This window comes from Saccopteryx leptura, chromosome 3 (assembly GCF_036850995.1).
Source record: "Saccopteryx leptura isolate mSacLep1 chromosome 3, mSacLep1_pri_phased_curated, whole genome shotgun sequence".
Lineage (NCBI taxonomy): Eukaryota > Metazoa > Chordata > Mammalia > Chiroptera > Emballonuridae > Saccopteryx > Saccopteryx leptura.
Genome location: NC_089505.1, coordinates 98914560 through 98927949, shown reverse-complemented (window position 1 = coordinate 98927949; position 13390 = coordinate 98914560). Strand labels below are relative to the sequence as shown.

General features: G+C 45.1%; 1 protein-coding gene across 3 annotated transcripts in view; it reads right to left on the bottom strand.

Annotated features, from left to right (window-relative positions):
* The window catches only part of CDC42 (cell division cycle 42), a 57682-nt gene extending 47861 nt beyond the window's left edge, over nt 1–9821 (bottom strand). For 2 of the 3 annotated variants that reach the window (XM_066375362.1, XM_066375365.1), the window contains exon 1: nt 9732–9821. The gene's annotated coding sequence lies outside the window, so the exon portion shown is untranslated. Of the gene's footprint in view, nt 1–9133; nt 9155–9731 lie in introns of those variants that run through there. The other variant, XM_066375364.1, reaches the window with a different exon arrangement.
* Between the last annotated feature and the right edge of the window lie 3569 nt (nt 9822–13390).

The following is a 13390-nucleotide window of genomic DNA, read 5'->3' as shown; positions in this document are numbered from 1 at the left end:
ACCACACCAACAGCCCTTGAACCTAATAAAGCTCATTAAGTCACCAGACACCAGTCTCTCCCAAGCCATTTTCTCAAATCTTTAAAGGGTCTTCCACAGGGGCTGCTTAGGGAAGGGAAGGGAAGGCAGAAGAGAGTTCCACCAAAAAAGTTTAAGAAACACTGAATTAAACAGATTCTCTGGGGATTAAGAAGTACAAATTGGTTGTTAAAAATAGTCACAGGGCCTGACCAGGCGGTGGCACAGTGGATATAGCGTCTGACTGGGATGCAGAGGATCCAGGTTCAAGACCCCGAGGTCACCAGCTTGAGTGCAGGCTCATCTGGTTTGAGCAAAAGCTCACCAGCTTGGACCCAAGGTCGCTGACTCCAGCAAGGGGTTACTCGGTCTGCTGAAGGCCCGTGGTTGGGGCACATATGAGAGGGAAACCAATGAACAACTAACGTGTTGCAACAAAAAGCTGATGATTGATGCTTCTCAGATATCTCTCTCCGTTCCCGTCGGTCCCTATCTATCCCTCTCTCTGACTCTCTGTCTCTGTAAAAAAAAAAAAAAAAAAAGGTACAGGGATATAAGTATAGGAAATATGGTCAGTAATATAATAATTACACAGTGACAGGTGGATCTTGAAATATTGCGGAGAATCACTTTGTAAACTACATGACTATCTAACCACTACACTGTATACCTAAAACTAATAAATAATAAAAATGTCAACTGTAGTTGAAAAATAAAATTTTGGCCCACACTGGCTGGTTGTCTCAGGGTAGAGCATCAGCCCAATGTATGGATGTCCCAGGTTCGATTCTCAGTCAGGGCACACACAGGAGAAGCAACCATCTGCTTTTCTCTCTCTTCCCCTCCTGCAACCAATGATTCAACTGATTCGAGTGTCAGCACCAGACAGGGGTTGCCAGTTGAATCCTGGTCAGGGCACATGTGGGGGTCTGTCTATCTCCCCTCCTCTCACTTATAAAGAAAAAAATTTTCACGAAACAGATCCTCTGAGGCCCTGGCCGACTGGCTAAGTGGTAGAGCATTGGCCCAGCATGCGGAAGTACTGGGTTCGATTCCCGGTCAAAGCACACAGGAGAAGCAACCATCTACTTCTTCACCCCTCCCCCTCTCCTTTCTATCTCTCTCTTTTTTCCCTCCCACAGCCAAAGCTCCACTGGAGTAAAGTTAGCCCCAGCACTGAGGATGGCTCCATGGCCTCTGCCTCAGGCACTGGAATGGCTCAGTTGCAATGGAGCAAAGCCACAGCATCACCCCCTAGTGGACTTGCCAGGTGGATCCCAGTCGAGCTCATACAGGAGTCTCTTTGCCTCCCTGCTTCTCACTTCAGAAAAATACAAAAATAATACAAAAAAAAACCAACACAGATTCTCTGACCATCTAACCCCTCCTCTAAGCCTTTAAATAAACATATATATTTGGCCTGACCAGGCGGTGGCACAGTGGATAGAGCGTCGGACTGGGATGCTGAGGACCCAGGTTCGAGACCCCGAGGTTGCCAGCTTGAGCATGGGCTCATCTGGCTTGAGCAAAAAAAGCTCACCAGTTGGACACAAGGTAGCTGGCTCGAGCAAGAGGTTACTCAGTCTGCTGAAGACCCGTGGTCAAGGCACATATGAGAAAGCAATCAATGAACTAGGGTGTCACAATGAAAAACTGATGATTGATGCTTCTCATCTCTCTCCGTTCCTGCCTGTCTGTCCCTATCTATCCCTCTCTCTGACTCTCTCTGTCTCTGAATTTAAAAAAAAACAACCACAATATGAATTTCCAAGATAGGATACAATAAGTTGGATTCCCAATTAATCTGACACCCTCTCCCATGGAAACATCTTTCAGGTATTCTGAAACACTAAAGAAACAACACAGGCATTACTCTTAAAAGTAAAAATTGTCCCCTATTCCCATCTTTACTAGTTTATAAACTCTTAGGATGATCTAACATTCTTTGCCCCTATGAGAGGAACCAATAATATGACCTAAAATAACTTAAACATTTCCCCATAGCTTATATTTTGTACTATTTATACTATTTGTGGGCCCTGGCCGGTTGGCTCAGTGGTAGAGCGTCGGCCTAGCGTGCGGAGGACCCGGGTTTGATTCCCGGCCAGGGCACACAGGAGAAGCGCCCATTTGCTTCTCCACCCCTCCGCCGCACTTTCCTCTCTGTCTCTCTCTTCCCCTCCTGCAGCCAAGGCTCCATTGGAGCAAAGATGGCCCGGGCGCTGGGGATGGCTCTGTGGCCTCTGCCTCAGGCGCTAGAGTGGCTCTGGTCGCAACATGGCGACGCCCAGGATGGGCAGAGCATCGCCCCTGGTGGGCGTGCCAGGTGGATCCCGGTCAGGCGCATGCAAGAGTCTGTCTGACTGTCTCTCCCTGTTTCCAGCTTCAGAAAAATGAAAAATAAATAAATATATATATATATATACTATTTGTATACTTTCTGAAACAAATGAGGGTATCAGATAGTAATTTAAACCTTTGATTAAACTCTAATATTCACAGGAACTACCTATTTTTCCTAGTTATGAGATTAACAAAAAATTACATAATTTAAAATCTGTTAACCTCAAAATCTGCAATAAAAATACTAGTATAGCTCCAGTGAAGGTGTGTTATAATAAAAGATGAAATCACGTACTTTTTATTCTTGCCTGACCAGTGGTGACACAGTGGATAGAGCCATCAGTCTGGGACGCTGAGGATTCTGGTTTGAAACCCCAAGGTTGCCTGCTTGGGCTTGGGGTCCCCAGCTTGAGAGTGGGATCATAGACATGAGCCCCTGGTCGCTGGCTTGAGCAAGGGGTCACTGGGTTGGCTGGTGCCCCCCCCCCAGTCAAGGGACATGAGAAAGCAATCAATGAACTAAGGTGTCACAACTATGAGATGGTGCTTCTCATCTCTCTCCCTTCCTGTTTGTCCCTATCTCTCTTTTTTCCCTCTCTTGCTTAAAAAAAAAAAAAAGGTTTCCATTAAAATGTCATTGATAGCCTGGCTTGTGGTGGCGCAGTGGATAAACCTTCAGCTTGGAATGCCAAGGTTGCTAGTTCGAAACCCTGGGCTTCCCTGGTCAAGGCACATACAACAAGCAAGCAATGAACAACTAACATGAAGCAACTATGAGTTGATACTTCCCATTCCATGCTCCCTTCTCTCCTGTTTCTGTAAAACTAATAAAGTTTTTTTAAAAAAAAATACAAAATAAAATGTCATTGATATACTAACCTAGAATTTAAAATTATCTAGTTATTACTAAGTGGACAACAGTATTTTAATAACTAAACCACACATTTGTTCCTGACAATGAGTATAGGCATAAAGTGATTCTACACAATAGGCAAGAAACTATAATTCCTTTAAAAACCAAATAGGAGGCCTGACCTGTGGTGGCACAGTGGATAAAGCGTCGACCTGGAAATGCTAAGGTCGCCGGCTCAAAACCCTGGGCTTGCCTGGTCAAGGCACATATGGGAGTTGATGCTTTCAGCTCCTCCCCCCTTCTCTCTCTGTCTCTCTCTCCCTCTCTATCTCTCTCTCCCCTCTCTAAAAATGAATAAATAAAAAAATAAAAAATAAAAAATAAAAAAACAAATAGGTTTCATATTCAGTTTAAAATACGAACTTTGCAATAAATTCTGGTACACTGCCTAAAAGGAATCAGATTAGACTTAATCATGTAGAGAGAAAAATAAAAATAAAACACTCAACATTGTTTCTGAAATTCCTTAAGACACCATTCTAGCAGCACTGAAGAGGTGCTTCAAACTTTAATGAACATAAATATGTGGGGGTCTTGTTAAAACACAGATTCCACTTCAGTAGGACTGGGATATAGCCTGAGATTTCCAATGAACTCCAAAAATATGCTTATTCTGCTGGTCCAAATACTACACAATACATACTTAGGACCTCACACCTTCGCTTTTATGACACTGGTTAAGATAATGGACAAAACATTTAAAGCAGGCAACAATTTCCACTTCATTTAATAATTTTAATGGGTTCATAAGATTCATGTGGAGAGAAGGTTATTAAAATGTTGACATTTGAGGAAAAGGCAGATAGCTTCTCAAAACTGGAGACCTAAAGAAGTTGTAATGGTAGCAGCAAACATCTACAAAGCACTTACCAAGTGCCAGTGAATTGTCTTAAGTACTTCGCACAGATTAACTGATTTGATTCTCGTAACACACTTATGTAGGGACTACTGCTTCCTCTATTTTACAGAAAGTAAACCTGAGTCACAAAGACATTACTTAGATTGCACATATCTAATAAATGGCAGAGCCAAGATTTGAATGCAGGCAGTCCAATTTTAGAGTCTACACTTTCAATCACTATACTAGCATGATTTTTCTAAAGAAGACACAGAAGCAGAATCAAAATGGCAAATCATAATGCCTTACTCTTGGAGAAAACAATGTAAGTGATAAAAGTGTAGTTTTTTTGTGTGTGTTTTTTTTTGTATTTTTCTGAAGTTGGAAATGGGGAGGCAGTCAGACAGACTCCCGCATGTGCCCGACCAACCGACCGGGGATCCACCCAGAAATGCCCACCTGGGGGCGATGCTCCGCCCATCTGGGGAGCCACTCTAGCGCCTGAGGCAGAGGTCCTAGAGCCATCCTCAGCGCCCGGGGCCAACCTTGCTCCAATGGAGCCTCGGCTGCGGGAGGGGAAGAGAGAGACAGAGAGGAGAGGGGGAGGGGTGGAGAAGCAGATGGGCACTTCTGTGTGCCCTGGCCGGGAATCAAACCCTGGACTCCTGCACACCAGGCCGACATTCTACCACTGAGCCAACCAGCCAGGGCCTTCATTTGTTTTTCTAGCAGGGGAGAAACTGGGACAGACACGAAGGGAGAGAGATGAGAAGCATCAACTCATAGTTGCGGCACTTTAGTTGTTCATTGATGGCTTTCTCATACGGGCCTTGGGGGGGGGGGGGCACTCCAACTGATGCAATGACCCTTTGACAAGCCGGTGACTTTGGGCTCCAAGCCAGTTACTTTTGGGCTCAAGCCAGCAACCATGGGGTCATGTCTGTGATCCCACACTCAAACCAGCGAACCCGCGCTCAAACTGATTAACCCGTGCTCAATCCAGTGACCACGGGGTTTTAAACCTGGGTCCTCAGCATCCCAGGTCAATGCTCTATCCCCCGCGCAACCACCTGGTCAGGCAAAAGTGTAATGTTAAAGCAGAGGGAGAAACAGGATCTCTTCAAAGCGACAGACCACAGATGCTTGGTGAATTCCATGACTTAACATTATGTAGTTTTCTGCTATATCAGAAACTGTTCTGGCCTGACCTATGGTGGCGCAGTGGATAAAGCGTCGACCTGAACACTGAGGTCGCCAGTTCAAAACCCCCAGGTTTGCTTGGTCAAGACACATATGGGTGTTGATGTTTCCTGCTCCTCCCCCCTTCTCTCTCTCTCTCTCCCCCAAAATATATACATAAAAAAAATTTTTTTAATAAAGAAACTTCTGAACTTTAGCATAATAACTGAGAAAAACCTATTTTCCTAAAAAATTGTAATGGGACACCATTTTGGTGGCAAAACACCTTGTTTTACTTCATGAAATAAGCAGTTTGGGATCAATGTCCCAAGGACAACTAGTAAAGAAGAGTTTTGACATCCAGAACTTATAACAGGGGCAGTAGCAGACAGAGCTAAAATGGCAAGTAATGAAAATTACTTTACCAAAAATATTTTGGACTGAAGAGATGAGTAACTAAAAGTAGAAACTGGTAGGGGACAAAGCATAACATGACCAGGAATTTGATACTGTTGAGTAGAGAAGTGGCAAAAATAGCTGTTTGCAAATAAAGAAAGAAATGAAACAAATATTAAAGTCTGAATAATTTTTAAGAGTGTAAGAATTGATCATCAGAAAACACTTTCTAAGCAATGGTAAACTATCCAGATAGTACAGCTGCAGAGATCCTGGGCTACACAGATGGATACGGTCAAACAAAAATAGATTGGTAATCATCATTTCAGTGAACCCAAATATGGACATGGCTGAGCAAGCACAAAAGAAGTCTCAGGAAACACAGCACACAAGCCCATAGAATATGCAAAAAGTGCAAGTTAATCCTCAAACATCATCAATTTATTCATTTGATAAAACATTTTTAGGGACAGGGTTGACCGTGCCAAATCAAAGCCTTCCCTTCATAAAACATATTTTAATGAGGGAAACTAACAGATGTGGAAATGAATCTTGAATGTTGAAGAACAAAAATGAAACCCTTCAATACAGTGGGATATATAAATCTATTTGTGGGAAATAAGTTAACAAAGTATTAAACCTTCCTTCTCCTGCTGCAGAGGCCCTGTTGCCTGAAATGCTGCTCCTTAAGTGTTTTTTATCCTCTCAAAAGACTGTTAAGCCTGACCAGGTGGTGGCGCAGTGGATAGAGCATCGAACTGGGATGCGGAAGACCCAGGTTCGAGACCCCGAGGTCGCCAGCTTGAGCGCAGGCTCATCTGGTTTGAGCAAAAGCTCACCAGCTTGAGCCCAAGGTCGCTGGCTCGAGCAAGGGATCACTCGGTCTGCTGAAGGCCTGCGGTCAAGGCACATTATGAGAAAGCAATCAATGAACAACTAAGATGTTGCAACGGGCAGCGAAAAACTAATGATTGATGCTTCTCATCTCTTCGTTCCTGTCTGTCTGTCCCTGCCTATCCCTCTCTCTGTCTCTGTTAAAAAAAAAAAAAGACTATAAAACAGTATCAAAATGCATTTCATATGTATCTACAGCCTGACTAGGCAGTGGTGCAGTGGGTAAAGGGTGGTGCAGTGCATAGTGTCGGCCTAGGGTGCTGAGGACCCAAGTTCAGAACTCCAAGGTCACAGGCTTGAGCGCAAGCTCACCAGCTAGAGCACAGACAGGGTCACCAGTTTGAGCATGGGGTCATAGACATAACCCCATGGTCACTGGCTTGAGCAAGGGGTCGCTGGCTTGAGCAAGGGGTCACTGGCTCAGCTGGAGCCCCTGGACCAAGGCACATATGAGAAAGCAATCAATGAACTACTAAGATGCTACAATTATGAGCTGACGCTTCTCATTTCTCTCCCTTTCTGTTTGTCTGTCTCTGCCTCTGCCTCTCTCTACAAATAAAAGTGAAATTTGATCTTTACTCCCAGGAATATCTATCCATACTACTCCCAGACAGGCACAGTGAATTACTTCCAAGTTTTCCAAATGTGACAGCTCTTGGATTAATACATTGTATTAGTGTAACAATTTTATAAAAAACTAAAAAATGCTTTTCTAATAGACCAGAAAATTATAATTGGAAAAATTATCCATTTATCTTGTATCCTGAAGTTACAAGAGAGTCAAGATTGGTGTCAGTGGGCTTTAACAATCTCAATGATAGTCTGGCCTGTGGCAGTGCAGTGGATGAAGCCTCGACCTCGAATGCTGAGGTCGCCGGTTCGAAGCCCTGGGTTTCCCTGGTTGGGACACATATGGAAGTTGATGCTTCCTGCTCTTCCCCGCTCTTTCGCTTTCTCTAAAAATGAATAAATAAATTTTTATTTTTTAATAAAAAAGAATCTCACTGATATTTAAGCCCCCAGAATACTCTAGACTGTAACACCTCTCTCAGATTCCTGAAAAACTAAGTTTAACTGAGTACAACTGTTCATTATCATGTGAAAACATTATAAGAGGCTGTGATAACTTTAGGTCCTGAAAAAATTACTGGAAAAGAGCTCATTTTTAATACTCAGTTAATACCAATCTCTTATCTTACTGCTTTCAGCCTAAACCTTGTAAGTTCAAACTATTCTGCTACATTTTAAGAGAAAATATACAAATTGATATATACATATATTTAAACTTTTTTTTTTGAGGCACCACTGGGATACGATAAACTTCTTAAATATAGAAGATTCAAGATATAAAGCAGCAGATGCATTTCATTTTTATATTCTCTTAAAACAAGATCAATCATAGCAAACAGTATTTCAGAAGATCCAAACTCCACACCTATCCAATCACAACACCTACACACTGCAGAAAGCTGATTTAAACCTAGTTCTTCTAAATGTTTCTTAACAAGCAATTTATTCTCTCTATACAAATGAGAAACAATAGGTAAGTACTTGTTCCAACAAGAACTACTCTTAACAATGCATTACACAATTGGATCTCATTTGCTTTACAATGCCAACATTTTACTGTGCTTCTGTACCCTGTAGTCCACGAAGGATGTACCTAACATAGGACCATACTGTGATCCCAAAAGTCTGAAAATGTTACTCTGGTTTTTTAGATAAAAATCCAAAACCTATTTTTAATTACAAAACTGAAAGTGTCTAGTAAGCAAAGAGTAGGGGTAAAATGAACTGATTCTTTTCCCTTGTCACAAAAAGCACACGTGAGTCAACTTAGGTATGCACTCTGCATCAATAAGTCATAAGGGAGACATTAAACAGTTTGGGAAAGTCATTCTGGACCAGAGATGCTTCCACAAATAAATTGAGTTCATTTGAGTACCAAGAGATCTTTAAAGGTATTGCCTAAGTAAGTGGCTGTAGAAGGTATTGTCTTACGCTTTATTCCCTGGCACAAACTAATCTTGAGATTTTAAACTTCCTGGCTTTTAGAAGCATTCGAGACGACCGGGATTTGAAATCTCTCTGAATACGATGCATTGGGAAGCAGGCAGGATATCCAATTAAGGCTTCAAAATGCTGTCTTAATTTGGTGAGTCCCTGACTTGCAGGAGTTAAAACTCTCACCCCTTATATTTCGATGACGTCATCTTCCACACCGCATTTCTCTTGGACTTAAAGGGGAGTAAAAAACAAATGAACAAAGAAAATTTCCCCCTAATAACAGGAATTAAGAAAGCGGCAGAACCACAGTTTCGAGAGGTGGTTAGGTAACTCCCAGAAAGGGAAGCTTCAGCTGAATAGTCAGGAAGATAGAGTTGGAGAAGCAAACGGAAATGGTATTAGGAACTCAACCTAAAGCAAGAAAAACGGCGATCAGACCCACCCTGCCTGGACGAAGCTTCGGGAGGGGAGGCTGCAGAGGGAAGCGCGCCGCGGGAAAAGCCCGGGGCAGCCAGCAAGCCGCCCCCTCCCGGACCGCCACTTACCGCCGCGCTAGCAAATCCGCCCGCCCGCCCACCGCAAAATGTCCGCGGCGGAGCAGGAAGTCGAAGCCGGAGCGCCGGGGGCAGAGCCATTCCCGGCGTCCCAGCCACAGACACCTCCGTTCCCCCTGGGCTTCCACGAGCGATTCTGAGGCTCAGACTCGCCGCGCACCGGCCGGCCAGCAGGCCGCCCGTCCGCCCTTGGGGCCAGCCGGGCGGGCCGGGGGGAGGGGAGCCCGAGCGGCCGGGATGGGTGTGACCCCTTCCTTCCGTCGCTGCCCGGTGACAGCCCGGCCCCGCCCGCACCTTCAGGCCGGCGCCCCGCGCCCCGGCCGCACTCCCCTCCGCGGGGCCGGCGCCCCCGCCTTCCTCCCTCGGACCCCCCCCCCCTCCATTCCCCCTACAGAATCCGGACCCGCGCTCGTCCGGACGGCGCCGCGCGAGCCGGCCACCGCACCCAACCCCGCAACCCGTGTTCCCAGGCTTCCCGGGAAGCCAGAGGCAGGGGGTCCCCGAGGACGGGAAGAGGCTGGGGGCGGCGCGGTGGGTATGGGACAGTTGGGAAGCTGCTCCCGCCGGGAGCCTCGGGCCCCGCACTCACCTCAGCTTCTCCGCCGGGGCGTTGGCAGCACTGCGCGGGGTCTCCTCGCCTGCCGGACAGGGGCACGCGCGTGACGTCAGCACGCAAGCGACGCACGGTTGGGTACCCGCGGAAGTGGGAGGGACCCGGAGGCCGGCAAAGGCTGAGCCCGTGCCCTGAATTCATCCTAAACTCTGGTTTCTGTCGTTTGTCGCGCACGCGCCAGCGAATGCGGCTTCCTCGTTTGCAGCGGAGCTCCTCATGTCTTGCTCAAATAGTTGTATTTATAATACTGTAAATGGTCGTTTGCAAAGCGCTTCCACTAACATTTCTTTAGGTAGTTTGCAACCTTGTGCAGTACAGTATTATCATCCCTATTTAGCAGAGAAGACGAAGACTAACCAAAGAAGAAAGTGACTTGCCCGAGATACCAGTTCAGATGGAGGGCCCTGTAGTCTGTGGGTCCTAGGTGGCCTGAGAGCTGAGCCGCTCTTCTCATCTTTGCCAACACCTCAGTCCCCCTGGCTCCAGCCAGTGTCTTCCTTTGGTTTACAGACTTTCTCCCCACTGCAAGGCCCTTCACTCTCTGCCTGCTCCTCTTCAGCCCTTTGGTTGGCTCTCAGCCCTTCCTGATCATCCTATCCTCACAGCACCTGTTTATCATCTGTCTCTCCTGCTAGTGAGGAAGTTTCAGTGGAATAGGAACCTTCTCTGTGGTTCTCACAAATGTTTGCCAGCTAGAGGAAAACAGATTATCTTAATAATAGTTGATTTATTGATGACTACCACTGTTATTTGATCAAGACAGACTCCTATTTTTAATAATTTGACTTAATAGTCATATTTCCTTTTGGACTTTTTAATTACACAAGAAGAATAAATACATTTTTTAATGTTTACTATAGGTGTGCTAACAACTTTGCATGTAACAGTAGCTAATTTAATACTTAACCATTTTAAGTTTAGAACTAGTACCCCCGCCTGACCAGGCGGTGGTGCAGTAGATGGAGCTTCGGACTGGGATGTAGAGGACCCAGGTTTGAGACCCCAAGGTCGCCAGCGTGAGCGCGGGCTCACCTGGTTTGAGCAAGGCTCACCAGCTTGAGCCCAAGGTCGGTGGCTGGAGCAAGGAGTCACTCGGTCTACTGTAGCTCCCCGGTCAAGGCACATAAGAGAAATCGTTCAATGAACAACTAAGGAGCCGCAACCAAGAATTGACGTTTCTTATCTCTCTCCTTTCCTGTCTGTTTGTCCCTATCTCTGACTCTCTCTGTCTCTGCCACACACAAAAAAACTAGTACTCCCATTTATTGATACATAAACTGAGGCTCAGAGGTGTTAAGGGACTTACCCAAGGTGGCCAATGCAGGCAGTGGCAGAGCTGGGACTTGAAGGCTGTCTCTAGTTGACCATTATACTATCATACTACTCAGCAGCTCTATTATAGAGGAATCAAAAGATAGTTTCAACTGTGGGCCTGCCTCTAATAATACCAACTGTTAATATTTTGGTGTATACCTTCTCAGTATTTATTTATGTATCTGTGTATGTATACACACACATCTTTGCACAAAAACAGATTGTAATATGCTTTTTTCTCTCAAAACTACATTGTGAACATCTTCCCATGTCATATACAGCATGACTTGTAAAGGCTGTATACTACTGCATTGGCATTATAGTATTTATCCAACCTCCTGTTGTAATCTAAGTTGTTTTGGGCTATTGCAAATTTTTTACTATTGTAAAAATGCATAAGCTTAGTTTCCTAAAGTTGAGGGGAAACTGGTTATTTCTCCCTCTGCAAGGCCATTTGGAAGTGACCTTTCCTTCATCCCTTCTCACAATCCCACGAATTGTCCCCAATATCTGCTCTTTCCATCAGCAGCAATATCTTGATGGGGTGTCACCCAACTTCTTAGCTTTTCCTGGCTTTATACTGAGGACAAGGACTCATTTAGCACTTTGTCTACTATGCTGTCAGGTTTTTGTCAGAGGGCCCTCCCCCAGCTTTTCACAGCCCCAGAAGGCAGTAGCATTACTACTTAACCCCACTCAACTGCTTCCCTTGCTGCTAGCCCATCCAGACACCAGCCTCCCAGGAGTGCCTCTTTGCCACTGCCCCACTGGCTACAGCTGCCTGTTAACAGAAGGGGTAGCATGCAGGTCTCCAGCTGCCCTTCCCCTGTACTTACAAGCGCAGCGTCCATTCCTCCTTCTTCTAGTAATAGTACTTCCATTTCTTCTGGAGCCATCCCTCCCTCATTCTTACTCCAAGGAGCTCTAGAGGAGATGACTCTACCCCCAGTTGCAGGGATAGACTGCTGACCCAGGCTTGACCAGTCAGAGCATTTTAGACAGCACCCCTTGCCACAGCATTTCAGCAATGAGCTAATCAATTTCTTATACTGCCTGAGCCAGGCTGAGTAAGTCTCTGTCACAACTATAAGCCTATTGATGAATCACTCTGCCATCTCTACGCCCCATGTCTGCTCCTGTGTGGTTCTAGTCACCACCCTCTTATGTAGATGATTCCCAAATCTCTACTTCCTCCATTGCCTATTCCCACCCCCATTTCCAAATTTTATTTATTTATTTATTTATTTATTTTGAGAGAAAGAGAGAGAGAGAGAGAAGGGGGAAGTGAGAGTAAGACAGAAACATCAGTCTGTTTCTGTATGTGCCCTGTATGGGGATTGAACTGGAAACTTTTGTGTACCGGCCAACCAAGCTATCAGGCTAGGGCCCCATTTCCAAATTTTGGCTACTCAGAAGACCCATCAGCACCACTGAAATCATCTTCCAATTCCTACCTGCTCCAGGTTCTTTGCTGCCTATATCTGCTGTCCATGCACCCTCGCACATCCAGGGGCTCCCAAACTTTCCTGCACCATAGATCCTGTACCCATAAAATTTATACCCAATTTCTAGAGGGTTCCTTTGAGAATCTTTGTTTTAATTCATCTTATACAGCACAACCTCCATCTTCTCAGGTCTTAGCTCTTAGTAAGTCACTTCTAGGCTCAGGTGTTGCTTCTAGGCTCAGGAACCTCCAAATAAAATTCTAAGTCCTTCGGCTAGGCATTCTCTGTCCTCTGTTATCTGGCACCAACTTGCTTTTCCAAACTTATTTCCTTTTCTGTATTAGTCAGGGTTCTCCTATATATATATAAAAAAGTTGACTCACACAACTATGGAAGCTGATAAGCCCCAAGATCTGCATTGTGAATTGACAAGTCAGAGACCCAGGAGAGCTACTGGTATAGTTCCAGTCCAAGTTGTAGGGCCTGAGAACCAGAAGAGCCGATGTCTCAGTTGCTGTACAATAACCAGCAGGCTTAAGATCCAGGAAAGACCAACGTTTCAGTTTGTGTCCAAAACCCGGAAAAATATTCCCTAACTTGAGGGATGGTCGGCCTTTTGTTCTATTCAGTCCTTCAACTGTTTGGATGAGTCCCACCACAATAGGGAGAGAAGTCTGCAGTAGTCAGTCTACCAATCCAAATGTTAATCTCGTCCCAAAACACCCTCACAGACACACCCTGAATAAGGTTTGACCAAATATCTGAGCACCTCATGGCCCAGTCAAGTTGACACAGATTAACCATCATACCTTCCATCATACACTTTATGCTGACAACTTCCTTTTATGCATGCAGGTAACAAATTTTTTGCCTCTA